This window comes from Adiantum capillus-veneris, chromosome 9, assembly GCF_014529385.1.
Source record: "Adiantum capillus-veneris isolate H3 chromosome 9, ASM1452938v2, whole genome shotgun sequence".
Lineage (NCBI taxonomy): Eukaryota > Viridiplantae > Streptophyta > Polypodiopsida > Polypodiales > Pteridaceae > Adiantum > Adiantum capillus-veneris.
The window spans coordinates 78,958,437-78,982,050 of NC_140939.1; the positions used below are offsets into that span (position 1 = coordinate 78,958,437).

At 42.2% G+C, this 23,614-nt stretch overlaps 1 pseudogene; it reads right to left on the reverse strand.

Annotated features, from left to right (window-relative positions):
• LOC147450707 (uncharacterized) overlaps positions 1-23,614 on the reverse strand; it is a 245,791-nt pseudogene that overhangs the window by 36,932 nt on the left and 185,245 nt on the right.

Sequence of the window (23,614 nt, forward strand, 5' to 3'; positions counted from 1 at the left end):
GTCTAGCAGCCACATCAGGCTGCAACAATGTGCTTGTCGGTGTCTCATCTAGCCACCAACTTACTACAACACCAACAAACATAATGAGTGGGGACAAATACACAGTGCAAACATCATATCTAAAACAGAAAACTGGTCCAAAAACTACCAAATTTGGTACTGTATTGCACAAGTGATAAGGACTATCCGAAATCGCAAGTTCAAGAAGTACCAAATTGGTACTGTAATAGTGGACAGACGTGCACCCAAGCTCAACAATACCAAAAAGTACCAAATTTGGTACTGTAATGCACATATAGTGAGGACAACTGAAACAATAATGTAATGAAAGGTAACATACCAACACAGAACTAGATAGAGAGAACAGATAAAGCTTAGGGCCAAAAAATCAAGTTGACTCAGTCACTAAAAAGCACAAAGTGCGGAATACAATAGATTCTCACTGACTACAGTTTGCATGCACGGGATAATTGATCATGGGCTCGATTGCGCTTCTTTCTCTGCAAACAGAAAAGTTCTTGCAGGGTCACGGAATCAGGGGAATCACCTCTCTGCTTCGAAACAGCATCGGCAGCAGTAGAGTCAACGCCCCCGTCGGTGCTGTCCACAACAATATCGTTCGCAAGTACTTCTTCCTGCTCATCCTCGGCCTCCCTCCGATCTCTGTTGCCTTTTGACCCCTCTTTGACCTCCCCTTCACTCCCCTTTGTGGTTTCCACCCCCTCCCCAACACCCCCCTTTGTGGGTTCTTCCTCTCCCTTCTTGGCCGTTGCTTTATCGAGCTTTGTGTTGGAAGCATCCTGGCTTTCCTCCGCATCCAGCTCCACAACAACAGGGACTTTACCTTCCTCCTTGTCCTTAGTCTTTTTACCATCTCTGCCTCCTCCTCACTTTTACTTTCGCTGTCACGTGTCTTTTTATCATCTCTGGCCTCCTCCTCACTTTTACTTTCGCTGTCACCTGTTGCCTCACATCTTTGCCCCATCACATTGTCTTTCCCTACAGAATTACCTTGCTGCAGATGAAAGACAACACATACTAACTTGTATGAAAACCTCACTGAGTTGCAAGGGCGCATATGTATTCAAAAATGCACACATATTTACTCTTTGAAGCCCATTGGCCCAGGACTTTGCCAAATCAGAGATTACCATATTACAACCTGGCTTGACACACTGATCCCTGCTTTGTAACAAAGCACTGAAGCACAAGAGATGGTACTGGTGTCGGCACTCTAGCATGAAGGTTCCGACTACATGTGCGCACTCCAAGGGCTCACCGCATGCAACACACATACCAAACACCGGGATCACATTTACCGAATCATTAACCTAGGGCCTAGGATATAGTAGGAACCTCTTCCCAAGCCTGATATCAGACAACATCTCCTTCACAAATAGGGTATGCTCTTGACCTTCCTTCCATTTTTTCTCCAGAGTGTCATACTCAGCCTGTTGACAACCAGCGGTCCGAATTAGTTTCAAAAACTACCAAGAAGTCATACCGAGACTGGTACTTCTAAGTATTGTACTATGAAATAGAACCCAAAATACCAAAACCACCAAAACTACCAAAAACTACCAAACTCGGGAATCATATAGTACCAAAAACATATAAATACCCTCAATGCAGAACTAAACTACCCAAACCTTATCAAAACTACCAAAAGTCACTTTTTGCAGCACTTTCAAATAGTACCTAAAAGTACCAAAACTACCAAAATCAAACTACCAAAAGCCACTTTTTGAAGCACTCTCAAATAGTACCTAAAAGTACCAAAACTACCAAAATCAAACTACCAAACAAACTTTTTGCATCACTTTCAAATAGTACCTAAAAGTACCCAAAACTACCAAAATCAAACTACCAAGCAAGCTTTTTGCAGCACTTTCAAATAGTACCTAAAAGTACCAAAACTACCAAAATCAAACTACCAAACCCACTTTTTGCAGCACTTTCAAATAGTACCTAAAAGTACCAAAAGTACCAAAACTACCAAATCAAACTACAGAAGCCACTTTTTGCAGCACTTTCTAATAGTACCTAAAAGTACCAAAAGTACCAAAACTCCCAAAATCAAACTTTCAAATAGTACCAAAACAACCAAAACTACCAAGACTACCAAAGAAACACTTTTTGCAGCACTTTCAAAAACTACCAAAATTACCAAAATCAAACTACCAATTACACTTTTGCAGCACTTTCAAATAGTACCTAAAAGTACCAAAACTAGCAAAACTACCAAAGATATTATAATAAAACTACCATAACACCTTTTGCAGTACTTTCAAAAAGTACCTTAAAGTACCTTAAAGTACCAAAACTTCTTCATAGTACCAGAAATACCAAACCATAAGACAGAAGGAAACCATAAACTACCTAGAATAAAAACAGTTCTACTATGAGTACCTAATACTACCAATCCCACCAAACCAAGCATAAACAATTCTATCAAAGGTACCTAACACTACCAATCCCACCAAACCAAACATAAACAGTTCTACCAAAGGTACCTAACACTACCAATCCCACCAAACCAAGCATAAACAGTTCTACCAAAAACTCCCAAAACTACCAGCACCTGTTGCTCTAGAATCTCTTTGTCGAGCAATGACGTATCTTCACTGATTCCGTATCGACGTAGCATCCTTCGACTGGCAGCCAAATCAACTTCTATCACATTGATTTCTGCGTCATCGCCAGTGTTGGCCTCTCTCAGTGTTTCCAGTTGGGTCTCATATTCCTTGATGTAGTCCATAATCTGCTTGACAAGTTTATTGGAACCCTCTACCCTCAAGAGTGTTTCCTTCTTCTGCTTCAGAGACATTGTCAGCTCTTTCAGCCTATCGGCTACCCCGACACATGTCCAAGGGACTTTCCCAACCATAGCTTCAAGGTCCGCAATATAATCAGGTGTCTTCTCCTCATGACGCTGTGGGGGGACTTTCTGTGTAGGGGGCATAGTACCGACTGGTGTAAGTTGGGGCTTCTTGTATTTGACGGATGGCCTCCCTGGGACGCACCGTTTGCCTTTCGCCAATTCTCAACCTTATTTTCCAAGCCTCCTGGTCGAGAGGAACACATGTTGAGTACACTCTCACCAAACCTGGCCCATGCAACCCTGTGGCCCGCAGGGTCCTTTGTGGCTGCATGACACTTCTCATATGCAAAACAGCGGGCAAATTTTGTAGTGATCTCCCTACATGATGGTGGGGCTTGCTTGGTACACCTTATGGAACATGAACATGCATTCATCCTGAAGCCGTGGCTGCACGTGATTTAAGTAAATCTTTGTCTTCTTCTGGTTGGAATGCCTGAATACAGTGAGCCACTGGTCATCGGGGATGTCATCTTCCGTAAGATCCTTTGGCAGCACCCCCTCCATGCTCAATCCATACTCATCATGAAGCTCTTGTGCTGTATAGCAGAACTTTGTCAAGATAGGGTACTCCTCCATCTTGTTTTTTCCTGCGATGTGGAAACAACACGCAAGTAAAGACATGCCCTCATTATATGCCTCATTTCAGTTGTGCAGAACAAAACACATGGAATGAAATGAATGTATCTCATTCAGGTGACAATTGCAAAATTCAGTTGTGTACAAAGCCAAATTTGGTAGTGGTTAGTATCAAATTTGGTACTGGTTAGTACCAAATTTGGTTATGCTGACATATACCGATTTTTGCACTTGCATGCATGCAAGTTAGCAATCTCATGCACAACATATACTGATTTTTGCACTTGCATGCATGCAAGTTAGCAATCTAAAGAGCAGCTTATACATGTAACTTTGTAACTTTCCTAAACCCTAAATTCCTAAGAAGATCCCAAACATGCACATGTACTTGCTGTATGCAAAAAAAGAAAATGCAGACCTCATCAGATAAAAGACATGCAGAAGCTTGCATGCATGGAAAATAAAATGGTAAATCACTAGAAAACGCACAGCTCTCATAGCACCTACCTTTAGATGTTGTAGATGACCGTGGAGTCTCATCATCGGCAAAAAGAGGCCCAGGCTTAAATGAAGTCTCCATGGACACAACAGGTTTCTCCCTCTCCACAAAGGAGGCCCCCTTGCTAGGCCTCGTATTTGGGGTGTCGATGTTCCGAGGGGATTTTGCATCCATTGTCCTCTTCTTCTTTTTCCCATTGTCTGGTGACGCTTTGGCTGCTGATTTCTTCGCTGGCGTCCTTATCTTCCTGATTGTGAGTAGCCGGGGAGCTTGTTACATGAAACTTTAGTGGTTTGCAGAAGGCGATGTAGTAAGAGAGCAAGGCGGAAGCTGGAAAATGTGTTGAGCAACTGCGCCACTCACAAATGCAGTCCGTGATGGGACTTTTGGCACGGTTTCAAAACACCACTCATATTACTTATTGCCCCACCCACGTTTTCTTTCACGAAAAGTTTAAATCATACAAATTTCCCTCCTACCATTCTTTAACATAGATGAAAAAAAAGGTTCCCTCCAAAGTGTGGACATATGTAGAAGTACCAACCAGGTAAGCAAAATAGGTCCTTTTTTTGTACCACCAAACCAAGCTTTCACCCTTCTGAGGATGTAGGTGATGTTGAGGATGTTGCAGGTCTTGCTGCAAGGATTGCTGCTATTAGAGTTGTTTTGCCTACGACAAAAAAATCTCATTGGGATGTAAAGGATGCGCAGGCTCATGCATTGATTGTGTCATTTGTGAAGCGCACCATTGCTCCTCACATTCGTTGAGCAAAATCTGCAAAACAAGCTTGGGATATTCTAGCAGGTCTTTATGCAAGCCGCAATGAGGCTAAAATTGCTTTGCTGCGTAAAGAGCTGGAGTCGAAGATTATGCATGAAGAAGATGATATGGACACTTTCCTTGCTAATGTCAAGGATATCAATGAGCAAATTATTTCTGTAGGTGAAGTCATTTTAGACAGTTTCCTTGTGCAGACTGTTCTTGATGCCTTACCAGATTACTACCAGACTTTTGCTAGTACTTGGAGACTCATGACCCAAGGAGATCCTGAAGTTGTCAAGTTTGATGCATTATGCACATTGCTATTGCAAGCATGACCTCCACTAAGGCAATGTGAGTGCCCGCCTATATTGAACCTTTTAATAAAGCCTTGCTTTATTAATATTGAAGGAAGCACCTAAATAAAGGGGACGTCAATTGTCGGAGGGCTGCAGGAGCACGCGATGAGCACGAGAAAGAAGAGCACCATCGAAGAGCAGAGCAGGGGAAGAGAACACGTGGTCTTTTTCACAGAAAGGCCAGGAGAGAGCACGAGGTGGTAGCATTGAGGCCGCGGCCTGCAGGACGGGAAGGGAGATTCCCTTGGGACTATAGAAGAGTGCTGAAGGAGCCGGGACAAGAAGGAGCTCCAGAGGGGGTGTGAACAACAAGTTGGGGGTCAAGCCAGCAACGAAGAGACATCGGGTAAGGAAGAGTAGAGGTGGGCTTGACGGGAGGAGAGCTGCCATCAACTGTAGCCTTGAAGGTGAAGATCAGAGTGAGGGGAGAGCTGCAATATGGGGTTCATCTCATCAATCAAGGAGCACTACAAGCAAGAAAAGGAGCAGGTAGGAGCTGGCGGGTTTTAAGGGCATGGGATTGTCAAGAACGAATTGTTGACAGTCAGAAGCAATTTTTTTTTGTATTTAAAATCAAAGTTGAGTTTTTTTGAAAAAATGAACAAGGGGGAGTGCATATCAAGAAAGTCGAGTATCAACAAGAAATTGACAAACTGCAACGGTAACTGTGATAGAAACTTGAGGAGCAGCTTCATGAAGTTAGAGTGAGGAGGTTTACAGAGAAAGTGCACTATTGATAAGAAAGACAATTTTGAGTTCGTAGAAGAGCAAGGGAAGTGTATTGAGGCCATAAAGCTTTTTCTTTGCACGTCTGCTCAGAATCTTGGCATGCCTATTACAGTGAAGTTTCCTTTGTATCCAGATTTTAAGCTCGTTTAGTCTAATAACTTAAGATTCTAAGGTGTTGTTTGTGTCAAATCATCTTTTGTTGTATGTTTCTCACACCAAATTCCCACAGCAAGCAACACAGTGTTGATCCCGGCTCACTAAGTGTGCCCGACATCTCTGGTGAACCCGACGCAAAAGCAAGCCGGGGTGGGACTTGGTAGCAGAAGATGTCAACACCACAGGAAGTAGCAATGCAACAGATGATGCAGTAGTTTGCGGCCTATACGCATCAGCAGCAGCAGCAGGCTTCTCAACAGCAGTACCAACAAAGTGAACGTATTCCTCAAGCGAGGTATACAGTAAACTGAAAAGCTACAAAGATTTGAAGGTCGTGATATTTAAAAATTTTGTACTATTTATGAACAATCTATGGAGGATTACGGAGTTTATGATCATGACTCAGTGGAAGGTTTTCACTAAATTGTGGCTCCTCAGCTTAGGGCTCGAATTGAAGAAATTTGGGTAACACATGGTGCAAACTGACATGAGTTTAAGAAGGCTTTACAAGAAGGGTATTTTCTCAAAGATTCTCAATGGGTTACCAAGCAAAGCTTTATGAAATGGATACAACAGAAGGATAAAGGATTATTTGCGAGAGAATTGCTATGAGCTTTTGAAAAGAATTTTGAACAGTTATATACTGCTGAGCAGAAAACAATGCAGCCAAAAAAGGTCAAGCTATTTATTCAACCAACAGATTCGCGCCTTCAGAAGAGCTTAGTACACCTGCTTGAGGACCCATCTGGTGAGTGGGACTTAACTTCTGATTGGAAATTGGTTATAGAAGCTATTAATATGATTGTAAAGCAGCAAAAGAGGGTGGAAAAGTTTATAGTGGTTGATCCTATGGAAGAGCTTGAAGAGGATCTAGTGGATAAGACCAAGCCCAAGCTAGAAGAGCCAGTCCTTGATGAGCTGGTAAAAGGTATACAAGAGTTGAATTTGAATTTGAAAGCTGTTAAACTTGATGTTTTGACTGCATCCTATCCAAGACGGCGTTGATCACTTCCATAACCAAAGCATTGCAAGTTACCTCACTTTCCTCCCACAAACATACAAAAACACCAGATGATCAAAGCCTCCTCTCTCATATTAGCCAAAGCAATACTAAACACAATCATCAAAGTGCAAGCATAGAAAGCTTTATTTGAGAAAGACCTTTCCTCCCAAACTGCTAAGTATATACCACAATCTTCGTGCTCCAAGAACCAACATTGTGAATATGAAGCTCCTCAATCACCTTTGTTTTCTTTAATATTCACCAAATGCCATGCCAACCATATCACGTTGCCATATCCCGTAAACATTAAACTTCAAAAGACGCAATTTTCTCACCCAGAGAATCCCAAGCATTATTTATCTGCAATCATTGATACTACAAAAAGTTACAGCTCTTTTGTAAGAAAACCTTAAAACCTTTTTTTTGTGTGTGTTTTTCTCTCAATAAACGTGGGGCGTCATGACAATGGCTAGCCTATAGGTCAATCTAATCATACTTTTATTTCAAGCTGTTCATAATTACAAAGTTTGTAGTGATGTTATTTTGTTTTTTTGTTCTAGATTTCTATTATCCTTGGTTAGAAAAGGCTTTCTTCCAGGGATTCCATTCTCAGCTATGCAATGCGCAAAACTAGCTACTGGGGAAGAATGCATGTACTCCCCTTCCATGCATAAGCTCACTACTTGGGAGATGGAGACATGCCCATGGTGGATAGACATGGCTTCTGGGCATGTATTGGCGAGAGAGAGATAGATTCACAATACTATGAGAGTTGGTGGCACATCCATCGATGTGCCTCTCCCTCCTAGAGTGGATGAGGTGATATCGGGTAAATGGTTACTCAAAACAGTCTCAAACATAGTTTGTGAAAGAGCTTTAGACTCTCTTTTTCCTTAAATTATTTGTTTTACATACTGGTAATATTGTGTGTTTCTGCTTTTTCTAAGCTACAAAGACTTCTCACAAGGGAAAGGAGGTGATTGTTGAGACTAGGGTGGATGAAAAAATGGAGCGAGAGCATGGTGAGCTTTCACTTGCAATGCGGTCGTTGTTTTGTTCATTTATTGGACTTAAGTCACTTTGTTTAGCCTCTTGTATCATAGTATCTGTTGGGGAGATTTTTGCAAGGAAAACCATTTCTTTTGTCTACATCGTTGATATTCCCTTGTCTTCTCTCTCCTCATTGTCTACCTCATGATGCATGGCCATTTTTGGGGACTACATAGCCATTGCTGTTGATTTTTAGGCCGGTGTTCAACATCCGGCATGGATTCGTGTTCATGAGCACATGGGATGTGCACGATTTAATGGGACCTTGTGCATGCGTGGTGGGAGAACAGTCCCATGGGCTATTGATTTTATTTTTTTGGATCTTCCCTTTGGTGGTTCCCACTTAGCCTCCCCTGTTGTGCCCCTTTGGGATATTTGTAGCAAGGATCATGTTTGTGTAGGCATGGAACTTGCATATTCTACATTGTCAGAATCTAGGTGGTTGTTGATCATGGTCTCTATGGAAGGTTTATGCTTCAATCATAATTTTATACTTTACTTGTCTATTTTTGTTGTCTGTTTTCTATTGTGACTTTTAAAACCTCTTGCAGAAGATACCATTGGTTGGGTTGAGAGATTCTGTCGTGCATCAGAGATGGCTATTCATTGTCACATTTTAGTCCTCCATCATGGAGCTTATGGTTATGGTAATAGCTTTGGTGGTCGGATTGAGATAAGGCTCTTCTACATATTTACTTGTTTGTTTCTCATTTTGGTGTGTTATTATTATTGTGATTTTCCTCTAATTGTATATGTGGTGGTGTAGTGTTATTGTTCTCTCTTACTTATGGTGCATAGGGTTGGCATGCAACCACCTTGCTTTGTGGTTGAGAGCACTCCACTATTCAATCGATTTAGCATACAGCCTTTGGATTCTTACATGATGCACCATCTTCCAAAGTCTTCTCTAGCCAGATCACCATTAGGGGAGCCATGGCGTGGTGGCTTGCAACGAACTCACTCTTTAATTGCATGTTTTGTGGAGCTTCTTTGTAGGCCTGGAGGTCTTTATTTGGAGTTGGGATGTGGTACAACACGCGTATTGACTGCATGCTTAGGCAGAGGGCGGGTGTGTGCAGCTGTCGATAGTGAGGACACTTTGATTTTAGACTATGTGCAACCATTACTTCACCCTAGAAAGCGAAGTAGAGAGGGGGCCTCCACCTCTCTTGATGTTGATAATGTGGGTGACATGCCTTCGTGTGTCAACCCCTTTGATGACTATGTGCAACCATTACTTCACCCTAGAAAGCGAAGTAGAGAGGGGCCTCCACCTCTCTTGATGTTGATGATGTGGGTGACATGCATTCGCATGTCAACCCCTTTGATGACTAGTGAGTCCACCTTACACTTCACTTCCCCCCCTATTTTATGTTTCCATCGTACTTTTATGCTAGTTTGTCACCTTTTGGTATCATTGTTTGGTATTTGGAAATTATGGATAATGATTCAAACAGCAATTTGAGATTTCTTGTTTTCTATGATGTAGGTTTTGTATTGCTTACATGTGGATTGTGAGACTTCTCTTTTTCTTTTTGTATGGAAGTGTGTTGCCAGTTTATGCCAAGGGGATTGCAAAAACCATGGTTGCTGATATACAATACAATTTTGACACCCACAAGAAGTTTCAGAGGTGCAATGTCTTTATTGATGACGAGTGTGACTCTTCATAGTCACGAGATAGAACCATAGCATTTCTTATCGTGTTATTAGACTAGTGTAGAGGCACGACATGATGTTCTCTATATTCTACTAAAATTCCACCTGTTATCTTACAACTCTAAAGAAATATCTCCTTTTTGGGTATAAGGTATGGCAATTGTCTCTTGGTATAGTTTAGTTTCAAAACTTTGTGGATGTATGAGCATTGTTGACTTGCATTAGGTTGCTCCTTAAAATTTAAATTTAAAATTAAAATTACGGTGTTGAATGTAGTTGTGGATCATTGCATGGTTTGTAATAGCTTTGCTACTAGCTTGCGTTTCTCATTGCTCGACATCAAGCCTCAACTGCACAAAAGAATCTAGAGTCTAATTTTGGTGTTGAATGTAGTTGTGGATCATTGCATGGTTTGTAATAGCTTTGCTACTAGCTTGGGTTTCTCATTGCTCAACATCAAGCCTCAACTGCACAAAAGAATCTAGAGTCTAATTTTGAACAATGCTATTGCTATGATGACTTAGGGATTCAAGAAAAGATTCTCATTTTGAACATTGTTATTGCTATCACTTAGGGATTTAAGTAGGATCTTCATTCATCTTTATTAACAAAGCCCATTTGGTTTCTTTATTCATTTGCTCGGATTCTCCTTCGCTCGAGAAATCTCGATCGCCACACAGTAAGACTCCTAGAGCTCCAATTCGCAATCCGAGAAGACATGCATGCTCCATAACTCGAGCTCTACACATCCATCCACTGACACCTACCTGGGCCACTTTTCCCCAGTTGCCCTGTCCGTCGGGGATTTGCTACACACTCTACCTTTAAACTTAAGTATGTTGCACATCGGGGCTCCGTTTGACGAGCTGTCTGGACCAGCTTCTAGAGCACATCGAGCACTACATTTGAGAGCACTGACTTGGTATTTTGGGCACCTTCACCTATCACTCCAATTGAGCCAACTTGAAGATGTTTTAGCCTAAAAACCGCATGGAGCATACACTTCCTCTATCCTTTGGCTACCCAGGTCCTTGGCACCTCAGGCACTAAATCCCTCTCAAAATACAGCTTGAGCTGCAGACCATTCACCCTGTTCTTGAGAAGCTTTCCATTTGCTCTTACCAGCTGATCTGTCCCATTCGGAAAGGCCTTTTGCACTTTATACGGACCTGTCCACTTCTTCTTAAACTTCTTCCAGAATGTGAAATCCAAGTAGCTTTCGTACTTCATGACTAGGTCTCCTTCCTCTATCTTCTTGTCTTGTAGGTTATGATTGAATTTGGCAACGCGCTTCTTTCTCTACTTCACATAGTAGTCTGCCACTGTCTCTCTGTCCATTTGCAAAGCCTCTAAACTGGTTATCCAATCCTGTAGAACCCCTTGTTGAGTGGCATTGACATGCCACATACCCTTCAAAGCACCTATCTGCGCATGCATCGGCAATACAGCTTGCTTACCACTCAGCTTCTTGCTTGTACACGCACTCTCGACTAGACCATTGCATTGGCGGTGATAGGGCGAGGAAATCTGATCTGAATCTTTAGCTTTTCCACTAATGCACTCATGAGCTTGCTTCTAAACCCTTGACCCTTATAAAAAACTAGCACCCATGGAACACCAAAACGGAAATAGATGTTATCGAACACAAACCGAGCCACCACATTAGCATTTACCTCCTTCACAGCCTTGGCCTCAACCCACCTTGTAAGGTAGTCAATGGCTACTACCACATACTTCTTACCATTTGTAGACTTTGGGAGAGGACCTATGACATCTAAATCCCACTTCTTGAAAGCACTTTGTGCGATGATGGCACCTTGTGACTCTGCTACGAGTCGTCTTTCACCTATAGTCTGACACTCGTGGCACGTCTTTTACCAATAATGTACATCCTTCACCATGGAAGGCCACCAAAAGACGGGTGTAACGCACTCAAAACAAAACCTGGTCTTTGCCCTGATGTCCGCTTTCTTTGTGGCATTGCTCCAGCACCATCCCTATCTCTTCTTTGTACAGTACCCTTCTAAGCACTCTGTCACGTCCATAGTTCATGAAATCCTCACCTACCAGTGTGAATTTGCGGGCCTTTTGCCCCACTCTTCTCTTTTGCAACTTGGACAACCCCTCTGAACATTGCCCTATACTCAAAAACCCCTCAATCTCTTTAAGAGTCTCCCTACCTACATAAGTGATTGGGGCCACATATAAACCTGCAACATGCACCTGTACTTTGCTACTTACTGGCTGATCCACCTCTTGGTTATGCTCTCTTCTCACATGCTTGAATTTGACCTCTTCAAAAGACAAAGACTTTAGCATCTTCTTAATGGAAATGAACCAATGCTTCAATGAATCACGCTTTACCTGCCATTGGCCTAACAATTGCTTGATGACTAACAACGCATCTCCCTTCACCACCAACCTTGAAATGCTGAACTCTATACAGTGCTTTAAACCCAAATGCAGAGTGAGATACTCCGCCTCATTATTGGTATGGACATCTTCCAGATCATACCCCTTTGAGAATATAGCTTTATCGTGTGGGTCGTGTATCACTACACCTCCTCCTGCTTTCTGTACTACCCTTCGATATGCTCTGTTGAACGACATTGTAAAAGCATCCTCCAAATGCGGCTCCTCCTTAGCTTCATCTCGCACCACCCTTGGATAGGCCGGCAAATTGACAGCCTTGCTGACAAGAATGCCTGCCATGTGAGACCGACTCATGTGATCTACCTTGAACTCGAACTCAAACTCTTGCAGCTCCAACACCCACTTCATAATCCTCCTTCCTAGCTTAAAATGTAACACTACCTTTGGCAATAGATTATTAGTTTTCAACACAAAAAACTTATGCACAATTTAAATGCACTTTGAGCTTCCTGCAAGCGAAGACCAGAGTCATCACCCATTACTCTGCCTCGGTGTAGGTAGCCTCTCCTCGGCTAATCACCCTGCTTTCAAAATATATTCGATTGTAGCTTATCTGTACCTTTTGCAGTAGAACCACTCCAATAGCAACTGTGCCCACTATCATAGACACATAAAAGTCGTCCTCTCAATTGGGAGGACACACAGCTGGCAACTGACACAAAATATCCTTGACCCTATCAAAAGCCTCCTGAGCTTCCCCATCCCACTCATAACCATGCACCTGCTAAGCCCTCTTTTGAAGAGGATGCACATATTGTGACAACATCCAAAAGAAACGTGATAGATACTTCATCTTATGAACAAACGAAGTCAAACCTTCAGCATCTAATGGTGGCTCCATCAACACTAATGCCTTCACCTTTTCGGGATCAGCCTCTATACTGTTTTCTGACACCACATGACTAAACAACTGCGTTCAAGGCTGTGCTAGCTTGCACTTCTTGGGGTTTAATTGACCTCATTCTTCATCAAGCCTTTGAAAACATAATTGCAGCTTCGATAAGTGCTACAATTTTGAACTGTAATAGCCTCTATCGTCCATGAAGCCCTTGATAAAATGGCATAGGTATGGACCGAATACCCTAGTCATCCAGTCTTGGAAGGTGGCATATGCATTCAGCAATGTGAAGGGCATACTGCGGTAAGAAAAATAGCCCCATCGAGATATGAATGTGGTATTCAACTGGTCTTCGAGTGGAATGCCCATCTTAAAATAGCCCGAGAAACCATCCATAATCGAGTATCTCTCATGCCCAACCACCTAGTTTATGGTTTTGTCTTGAAATGGCAATGGATAGTGACTCCTCTTGGTTGCTGCATTCAGTCTCCATTTCCCATTCTTTTTAGGGGTTATAACTACTGGTGAGACCCACTCTAAAATTTTCACAGGATATATGATGACTACCTCCAACAACTTATTGATCTTCTACCAGAGGGCCTCCTTTTCAATTTCCCCTAGTCTTTTCAACTTCTGTGCTTTAGGCCTATGTCCCTCCTTGAGAAAAATCTTGTGCTATACCCTCTTTGCACCACGCAAATGCTTGTACTCCGTCACAAACGAGTCTCCATAGGATTCACACAGCTGAACATAAACCTCCTTTTCACCCTTGGTCAAATCTCCACTTAACATGCTTGAAACCTCCTCTATGCTTAAACCATGAGCTTGAGGCTGCATACCTTCTTCTTTAGGTGGGGAGTCGTCTATGGTGACTCCGAATAAGTCTGCATCTATCTTCAGCATGTCTTCCTTGCTCTCTTCTTCCTCTGTGCTAATGTAGCTTTCATCATAACCCGTCTCTGTTTCGTATTTGTATCTCGCCGTATCGCCTTCATCTTTAACAGCCATAGGACGAGAACTTCTCTCCTTGGTCTTCAAATCAAGCACAATTTGACTTTCCCTCTCCTTGTTAGGCAAGGTGAACACTTTGCTCTCCCAATCTTGCTTAGCACCTATTGCCAAAAGCCATGGTCTACCCAAAATGATTGGATAAGCATTTCTCTTGTCTTCATCACAAAAAAATCTATCAGGAACTCTATGCCCATCACCTTGACCTTCACATCGTGAGCCACACCGAGACACCTGGCTTTAGTATGGTTAGCCATCCTCATGTGAACATTCGACTTGACTACTGCCTTGACTCCTGTTTCTTTCATGGCTGCTTCCGTCATAACACAAACCTACGCTCCACCATCTATGTAGGGTTGGACCTACATCCTCTTTTCTATAATCGCATCCACAAGCAGAACAACATCATTGGGGTTACCTACCCTCAAAGCCATGTTTTGCACTACTTGCACATTCCCCTAAGCTCTTGGAAGCCTGATGCTAACACTTGTGGACCACTACCTCCGTAACTTTGGATTTAAAGCTAACAATTGACTAGAAGTGTTTTTTTCTTTTTGATTTTGAACATCACTTACTAGATTGTACCCGGGATAGCCACACCCTAATTGGAAATCCGCTTGTTTGATTTTGTGATGCCTTCTTCTTTTGTTAGGCTCAGGCTTCTCTCTACCTGCGTACACCTTTTCTTTGCCTTTACGAGCTTTGGTTTCCCGCTCTGTCTCTGTCTCTCTCTCAAATTTTTCTCTCTTATTGGCCAAAATCTCAATATCCTGCTTATCCACCCCGCTGATATTCCCTATTGGGACCTCGCCTCCGTTTGGTGGAGCTGGCTGCACAAGATTCTCCACCGCTTGCTCTCTTGGACCATTGAATTTCCCTCGACCTTGACCTCTACCTAACAGCGGGTAGATACCTCCTCTTTCTCTCTGTGGTTGAAGACAATCGGGTGCATAGTGCCCATCTTGTCCATAATTGTAACACCTACCTGGCAGAGGTTGTGCCCTGTCCCTTGCTCCTCTTGGCTGTCCTCTATCCATCACACTGAGCCGCAACTCCTGCATTTGCTCGGACAAATCTTGCACCGTGCATTTTGCGGCACAATAGCTACACCTCGGTTTCCATGATTTTCCTCGTGTATAGCATCCCTCAGACTCTGCGGTTGAACAGGGGCCATTGTCTCGTAGCCTGACACACCCTGCTCTAACTTCTTCTTTATCTTTCTGCTCTTTGATCGGGAAATTTCTACCACACCATTATAATTCTTTGGGCTCTCAAAATCGACTTTCTCTCTCAGCTTGGGATGGAGACACACCATGAACTTATCTAGGTTCAAGTAGTCTCCATTAGCCAATTGCATGGTTGTCGCTAGCTCTGCCCAACACTCTTCAATGACATAAAAACAGATTGAATTCTTCACTTACATATTGCTTAAGCTCCATCAGCTTCACATCCATCTCGACTGGAAATGCCTCTTTGCAAAAGTCATGAACAAACCTTGCCCTTAGAGCCGGCCATGCTTGCCTCGACTCGCCTTCCAACGCTTCATACCATTTCTTAGCTTTACCACACGTCACCAAAGGAAAATTTTGCATTTTGCTATCCTCGTTTGGCATACGCAATGATAGCATATACAGCTTAAAATCTGACATCCACTCATCAGGGCTCTCTTCGCATGTGAAAATTGGTCCATAGCTTCTAGCTACCATGACTTCCAACGCAAAAAACCACTTCTTTTCGATTAACTAGGAGCAATTAGTGTGCTCATCAGTGGGGGCACCAGAAGATGGAGAGGGGGAATGGGGGAACACACCCGGAACAAACACAAGGGTCTCTCTATAGCTCAGGGTATCCACCGTACCCCTATTCTCTCAGAAAACACCTTCAAAAATACACTTTACACTAGCACACCATCGCCTGCTCAATTTCCACTGTTTTCACACTCCACAAACCCACCACACAACATGCACCTACTGCCACGGACTGTTTCCACCCTTACACATGCTCACAGCCACTCAATATCACCCTCTCACACAAAACACCGTCAGTCCGGGGGGGGGGGCACTTACTTCCACACAATCGGCACCACGGGGAAACACCAGAGCAGGAGAAAGGGAAGGGGGGAAGGGGAAACAACAACAATAGGGGAAACAGTGGCTTGATTGCACTTGAAAAGGCATGTACATTGGCTTGCACTTCCATCACCATGGCCATTTTCAAGAAAAAGTTAAAAAGGGGTTATCTTGACAGAGAAATCCTCTTTGTAGGCTTCAAACGACACAAGAAAAGCCTCTAGTTTGACTGAAATTTGATCTTAATAGGGGGCGGGGCTTAATTTTGGAACTTACATTTTAATTGGTCCATTTGGCACCTTGATTTGGAATTTTTTGGAAGGGAAAACCGCTTTACCTTTTTTCCCTGCCCTCTCTTTTCATCTTTGCACTTGGGGGGCAATAGCAAGGTCTTTATTGCCCCTAGGCTTTTATTTTTATTTTTTTCTCATTATTTTTTACCCCTTCTGGAGATCTTAGCTTATACTGCTCCTTAATTCCTCCCTTGACTACCTTTATCCGGCTCCCACCAGCCCTTTTTCTCTATCTCTCTTTATTTGGTCCAGCTTCTACTTTGCCCTTTGGCCTGGCTTACACTTGTTCAGACTTTGCTCTTTCCTCCTTTGCTTTCTTCTGGTCCGGCTCTCTTTGTCTTGGCTTGTCTGGTCTTGAAATGGCCCTTTGCTCTTGCTTGGCCGGCTTGCCTTCACCTTCTACACATGGTGGCCTCCGGGCCCCTTCTCTCTCTCTCTCTCTCTCTCTCTCTCTCTCTCTCTCTCTCTCTCTCTCTCTCTCTCTCTCTCTCTCTCTCTCTATGTTCACTGCCCTGCTGAGAGACCCTCCCCTTGTCTATCAATAGCGATGTCGCTATTGGGGGGGGGGGTCTCTTTAAAAGGCTTGGGGTCCCAAGGGCCGTGGAAATGGCCCCCTAAGCGCACATACCACATCATCACCTACGCAACGACCGTCGTCCAGTTCTACTCCTCACACGGGCGCGAACGCCTAGCACCACCCCTTGTTGGTGAAAACCACCTCGCACGTCGCCGCACAAAGCTGCAAGTGGCCCCGTCATTAAACCTCACAGCCAACGGAGCCTTCGTCCTCCTTTCATGCTTATGAAGGGGGCGTGCTCTGGGTGATATACCCTTTACTTTCTTTCCTTAGCCTCCCATATGGGACCTTCCATGTAATGGAAATTGTCTATGAACTTTGAAAGTAGCGGAATTAGGAAATTAGATGAAGCACTTTTAAGAGATTACTTTTTGAGCATAGCGGGTGAACTTAGTTGATTGTAGCAACATAAACATGATACTTAGTTAACTTGGCATAAACAATAATTTTGCAAGAGAGAGAGAGTTTAGAGAACATGACAATAGTTGAGGACCGGATTCATATGGAGCTGGTCCCCACTCTAGTAGGCAATTGTTTTATAGTTTCTCCCATCAAGAGAGACTTGGTACAATACAATCTTTGTGTTCCTTGTGACCTAGGTGATGCAATGAAGATGGAAAGCCTCATGCATCACAAACATAACATAAACTTGAAGAAAGCATTAACTATCCCAAACCTCAGTCCCAAGGCCTCAAACACCTTGGAAGGTGGAGAGAGCTAGCGGGGAATGAGGATAGGAAAGAGGAAGAAGAAACATTCCATAGGATAAAGAAGTAGTTCCTCACTTATCAATACTCTTCTTGCTAGCATACATAACAACATAGTAATGGAGATGGAGAAGATGTCAAGCTTAAGCATTGAAGCATGGCTCTTGGTTGGATTTGCATTCCATAGCCAAGAGTGTTGGTATAGGCTTTCACTCTCACAAGCTTGGATAAGGAGGTGGTGTTCCTCAAATTTCACCAAGTGAGAATGGTGTCTCAAATGAGTGTGTGTGATGGTGTATATCCCCCTAGCACCCCCCCTCCTTGCTTTGGGCGACTGGAGACTTTTCCACATGCTGCAGGCTCATTGGACCCCTCTCCCCCTGGCCAATCACATGTAGCATGAAATCACGTACATGTGTAGTCTTTTGACAAGTGTCCTCCTTATCCCTTAGAGAGAGAGAGATTGAAAATATCTAGATATTTGTTAGGTGGAAGTAGAAGCTCATTGGAGCCCTCTTTAGCCCAACCAATAGCATTCAAGCACACAATGTGGTTAAGCTTAGTGAGAGTCTGACATGTGTCCCATGTGCTCTTTTAGAATTCCCCTAACTTTGAGATTTTTATGCATAGGAAGTTTCTCAAGAAACTTCCTCATTAAGTGAGTAGGTTATCTTTTTGACTCAAGCATCTTAACCCCCATGCATAGGAAGCTTCTCAAGCAACTTCCTCATTAAATGTGACAAGTACCTTAGTCATCAAGCATGACAAGCACCTTAGGTGGAGTTCCCACCTCAAGAACATCCCTAGCTTGCCTAAGTTTAGGTCAGGTTCCCACCTCAAGCACAGGCCTATCTTGCCTAAATTTAGGTCGGGTTACCACCTCAAGCACAACCCTAGTTTACCTAAGTGTAGGTCAGCTTGAGGTTCCCACCTCAAGCACATCCCTAGCTTGCTTAAGGTGCCCACCTCAATCACAACCCTAGCTTGCTTAAGGTCAAAAGGACTTTTAACACTAACCATTGGAGATCTTTAATGAAGATAACCCTAAGGTCTTTTAAGCTCAATTAGCTAACCTTTCTCTTTGGCAAACTATCTCTCATTTGGGCCCCTTTAACATTGGCCCCGTGTTGAGATAGATCCGTAAGCAAATGTCTATATTCTAACTTGTTCCCGTTTATTGTCCCATATTAAAGGATCAGTTTAATATGAGAAAATCATTTGGGTTGGTTAGATATTAGATATTTAATGACATTACCTCTCTCTTGAAATCATAGTCGTCCTCGACTATGAGGTAAAAGAGATAAAGTCATAGTCATTAGTCAATTTGTCTTAGAGTGTAGAGGATCCATTTTTACCTTACGACACCATTCCAAGATGGATGCCATTTTTACCTTACGACATCATTCCAAGATGGATGACTAATCCATTTGGTTCTTGGGAGACATAGCTGCCGCAAGCATGTCTGCTCTTTAGTCCATTTCATCCTCCCAAGTAGAGTGACAAATTCTACATGGTGTTTGAGAGACGTCATCATCCCAAACATGAATCTTAGTATTCAGACTACTTAAATTTGTTCACAATAAAGAGAGAATTAGTCTTATAAGACAAAAACATTGGCCACTTAAAAGAAACATGTACATTTGGTTACTCTAATGTAGCATTGTAAGCATTGACAAGGTTCATACTATCCTTAAGATGGATTCCTTGCATCCATCTAGCATCTTCAAAAGGATAATTTTTGAAATTAATAAGATACCATTGGATAATCTTACCATGTCATAGTACCTTGTCTTCATGCCGAAGGATAGCTTCAGGTTGAAGTACCTCTTCTTGATCTTCGATTTCAGGAGGGTCTTCAATAATTGGTTCATTTGGAGGCTCTCCTTTGTAGGGCTTGAGTAGGCTCACATGAAAAGCATTGTGTATGAGCCAATGGTTAGGTAACTTGAGTTGATAAGATACCTCATTGATTGGATTCAAAATTTGAAATGGACCATAGTATCTTTTTGCTAGTTTAGCATAATACTTTTGATGGCCCGTAGGATTTTTGCCCGTCATTTGCCTCAATCGAGCCTTAGGAAACTTAAGTAAGACCCAATCATTTTCTTTGAATGTTAAGGACCTTATGTGCTTGTCAACAACAGCGTTTTGACTTAGTTGGGAGATGGATATAACCTCCTTAATCTTTTGAAAAGATGTATGCAGGTCACAACTATACTCATCGGCAGGGAAGATCTTCCCATGTACTTTAAGTAGCAAGAGACTTTTAGGTCTTCCTTCTATGATTTCAAAAGGTGCTTTTCCCATTGTGATAATATTATTATATGCATACTCTACAAGAGGTAAGTACTTTTCCCATTGTGAGCGTTGATCTACTTCTGTAACATAGGTCTTTAGTAGATCAAGAATCCTAAGATTGGCTATCTCACTTTGGCCATCTGTTTGTGGGTGATAGGCCGAAGAGAAATTCAATCTTGTACCTAGATTTTTCAAGAGACCTTTCCAAAAATTACTGGTCATTCTAGGATCTCTATCTGACACGATGGATGTTGGCAATCCATGGTTTTTGAAAATCTGTGATATGAAGAGAGTTGCCATTTGGTGTGCCTTAATAGTCTTCTTGACAGGGATAAAGTGTGCTTGCTTGCTAAACCTATCGACTATTGTCCGTATTTCCATATTCCCATGAATAGATTTTGGTAATCCAAAGATAAAATCCATGGATATACTCTCCCATGGTGAATTAGGAATTGGCAATGGCTGGATTAATCCAGGTTGCTTCCCTCTATCATACTTGGTCTTTTGGCATACTTCACATTTTGAAACATACTCTTGTATGTCCACTTTCATGGTAGGCCAATAAAAGTACGTCTCTAGTCCTTGAAGAGTAGGTTGAGTGCCTCTATGCACCGCATAGGAAGGGGGATTCACACATGACTTTCTCACGAAGGGAGTGGGTAACACATAGACTATTGCCAATGGAGAAGATAACCATCTTGCAATGTGAATGGCTCCTCTTTCTTCCCCAAAGCAAGAGATGACATTATATCTTTAAAGTTAGGGCCAATAGCATACTCATCTATCAAAGAAGATAAATCATTGTGAGTTGCTATTGACATAGCATTAAATTTTGGTCATCGCGAAAGTGCATCAGCCACTTGATTGTGTTTACCAGCAATGTGAGCAATGTGGAAATTAAATTGTGAAAGAAAATTTTCCCACCTCATTTGTTTGTCGGAAAGATTTGTTTGTATCATGAAGTACTTGAGACTTTGATGGTCTGTTCGTAAGATGAATGGAGTCCCCAATAGATAGTGCTTCCATGTGTCTAGGGCATGTAGAACAACTAACAACTCTTTCTCATAAATGCCTAAGACCCGTTCATCCATGTTGAGCCTTCGGCTCTCATATGTTATGGAATGCCCTTCTTGAAGCAAGACTGCTCCAAGGCAATCACCACAAGCATCACATTGGACCTCAAATGGCTTTGAGAGATCCGAAAGCATAAGGACTGGTTGGGAGATAAGCTTCTCTTTGAGCTTGTCAAAAGCACTTTGCTCCTTAGCAGTCCATGAATACTTAACATTTTTCTTTGTTAAGTCATGTAATGGTCCTGCTATTTGAGAGAATTTTGCTATGAAGCATCTATATTATGCACACATACCAATAAAGCTTCTTAGCTCATGTAGATTCCTTGGATTATGTAGAGTGCGCAGTTGATGGAGAAGGTAGGAAAGAAGACTACACACACACACCAACACACATCGAGACACACACACACAATCGTTACCCTGTAGCAGCCATTCAACGAGCTGCTCTTCTCTTCTTGTCTTTTGAACTATTATCCAAAGTATATTTACAACATAGTATAGTCAGTGTCCAGCCGGCCATAGCACAATGGACATATTCTTTAACATCATATTCTTTAACACTTCCCCTCAAGCTCAGAGTGAGCTTGCATATGATGGATTCCCAATGCTTCACGAAAGTAGCAAAACTTCTCCTTTCCAAGAGCTTTTGTGAATATATCCGCAACTTGATCATTTGTCTTCACATACACCAAATCAATCTCATTTGCCAAAATTTTTTCTCTAATGAAGTGATAATGTACCTCAATGTGTTTAGTGCGAGCATGGTAGACTGGATTCTTTGCCAACATGATGCTGCTAATATTGTCACAATATATCATGACACTGTCAAGATAGTCAAAACCAAATTCTACTATAAGTACTCTCAACCATGACTCTTCACATGCTGCCAAAGCTGCTCCACGATATTCAGCTTCTGTACTTGATAATGCTACAGTTGATTGCTTCTTGCTACTTCAACTTATCATACCATTGCCAATGGAAAATGCATAACCACTTGTAGATCTTCTATCCATAAAATTACCTGCCCAATCTGCATCTGTGTAACCATAAAGACATAGCATCCCATTCTTTTCATAAAACATTCCATAACTGACAGTGGCTTTCACATATCTCATAATCCGTCTCACTGCATCAAGATGACTTTTACATGGATTTTGCATGAATTGACTCACAACACCCACTGCATAACTCAAATCTGGCCTTGTTATTGTCAAGTAAATAAGGCTTCCAACCATCTTGCGATACATAATGACATCCTCAATGTAATGTCCATCATCAAACAACTTCACATTTTGATCAAGAGGTGTATCAACCGGTTTTCACGCTGTCATTCCATACTTCTCAAGCATATCCAATGCGTATTGTCTTTGTATCATCCAAATTCCTGATAAAGTATTGACAATTTCAATTCCCAAGAAATATCTCAACTCACCAAGGTCCTTCATGTTGAATTCTCTCAACAAACTCTTCTTGACATGCAAAATTTGCTCAGCATGACTTCCAGTGAGAATCAAGTCATCAACATAGATAACAATAACGACAATCTCTCCATCAACATGCTTCAAAAATAATGAGTGATCAGTAGTAGATTGTTTAAATCCAATCTTCTTCAAGAATCTGGTTATCTTTTCACACCAAGCTCTAGATGCTTGCTTCAAACCATACAATGCTTTCTTCAACTTACACACATAATATGGAAACTCTGGATGTTGATAACCCTCTGGCTGTATCATATAAACTTCTTCTTCCAAGTCACCATTCAAGAATGCATTATCCACATCCATTTGCCGTGACTTCCAACCGAACATACTTGCCATTGCTATCACCAATCTGACTGTTGTCATCTTTGCAAATGGACTAAATGTCTCATCATAATGAAGACCTTTTGTTTGTGCATAACCTTTAGCAACAAGCCTCGCTTTGTATCTTTCCACACTGCCATCTGACTTGCACTTGACTTTGTATACCCATTTTGAACCAATTGCTTTCTTTCCACTTGGCAAGCGAACCAAATCCCAAGTGTCATTCTTCACAAGAGCATCCATCTCATCATCCATAGCTGACTCCCATTCTGATTTTCCAATTGCCTCTTGAAACCTTGTAGGCTCTTTATGTTGCACACGTGAAACCATGTATGCATAATGTGTACGCATGTAACCATTGTATGTCAATCTATCAACTGGATAACACACCCTCTCCGATCTTCTCAATTGTGGTGCACTCTTCTCTTCAACTCTTGCATATGGGGGTACATATTTCTCAATATGATTACTGCCAGGTGTCCTCAAATGTGGTAAATCATGATCTTCATTGAGGCTTTCATCTCCAGAACTCTCTTCAACCATTTTCTTCTTGCCTTTCTCGTCTTGCTTCTTATCTCGCAAACGAGCGCTCCATGGGTTGACACTTCCTGTACTCTCCTCTACCATATGTGGTCCTGAAATAGTTCTTGTTGATGGTCCTGGCTTATCAACAACATGATGCACATTCTCTTGCTCTTCATACTCATCTTCTATCATCACTGGCTTTGGTTTATACCATGGTTCATGCTCACAAAATCTGACATCTCTACTGACATAAACTTTTCTTGTCGTAGGATCATAGCACTTGTAACCTTTCTTTTCAACTGGGTAGCCCAAGAATATA